Source organism: Diaphorina citri, unplaced genomic scaffold, assembly GCF_000475195.1.
Source record: "Diaphorina citri unplaced genomic scaffold, Diaci psyllid genome assembly version 1.1 scaffold5607, whole genome shotgun sequence".
Taxonomy (NCBI): Eukaryota; Metazoa; Arthropoda; class Insecta; order Hemiptera; family Psyllidae; genus Diaphorina; species Diaphorina citri.
The window spans coordinates 1-1,013 of NW_007382983.1; the positions used below are offsets into that span (position 1 = coordinate 1).

Sequence of the window (1,013 nt, forward strand, 5' to 3'; positions counted from 1 at the left end):
GTCGCTGTTCAGCTCTCCCTTCAACTCAAATATTTCCCCCTTCTTGGTGGTCGTGAAATATTTAGAATCTGTCATGATATCTGAAAAGAGGAAAAATAGGATATAAAATTATTACTGTGTTATGGCCACAGCTGCAATTATTGACTTCTGATTATTTCAAACTTTTTATTTAATTAGGATGATTAATCTGTTTGTTTAATTTGAAGTTCTTCAGCTCTCAAGAGACCCTTAATTTTTAAACTGTGGCTTATCTCAACTTTGGAACAATCAAATTAGGGCCACAAAAGTTGAGACTTACTGATAGACCCAAAGGTAAGACAAGACACCTACAGAGCATCCAAATTGACCAAAGTGTCCACCCCCTATTGACCAGGATTTGAGTTATAAAGGAATTTACCTGTAAAAGTTGGAAACAAAGTTACGTTACCTGGTTTGTAGTAAGCACTGGACACCAATCAAGATGAGATTTTTCTGAACGATCAAACAATGGGAAATGTCTTCTTTTCCCTTTCTATCAAGAGTTTATTTTATTTCTTTAGAATTTTTAGCTGAAATTCCTGATTCGATTCCTGAAATAGGTATTATCCTGATAAGAAAAGTCGGAAAAATTGATTTTTTGATTTGTTTACCTTTTCTCGAGAAAATGGAGTGACCAACCCGTTTCACACTGTGGCGATCAGTCGTCACTCGTGTGAGCGAAGCCTAATGCACCACATACATATCCTCTTTGGATTTATGCAACTGCATTTGTTTTGATCTTCTAACTCTTGATCTTAATCTTCGTAGAAATTTCCCGTTTATATTCACTGTGGCAGATGTATCTCATCCCATTCTCGGAGCCGACTTCCTCCAGAAGTACGGTCTTCAAGTTGATGTCAAGAATTTGGAATAACTGTGATCAGTCGTCACATTCTTAAGAATATACTGTCTACTTGTGCATTTCATTTTCAACGACTACGTTCTCTCTTTTCTTTTATTTGGGAAGTTGGTTTTCACAGAGTCAGAACGCATCT

The 1,013-nt window shown here is 36.5% G+C and overlaps 1 long non-coding RNA gene across 1 annotated transcript; it reads right to left on the bottom strand.

The window, feature by feature from the left end:
- On the bottom strand, nucleotides 1-621 carry LOC108253980. Its single transcript, XR_001809843.2, has 2 exons — nucleotides 428-621; nucleotides 1-80 (listed from the first exon to the last, which is right to left on the bottom strand). It is a non-coding gene; the product is annotated as an uncharacterized LOC108253980 (long non-coding RNA).
- Nucleotides 622-1,013: the final 392 nt, after the last annotated feature.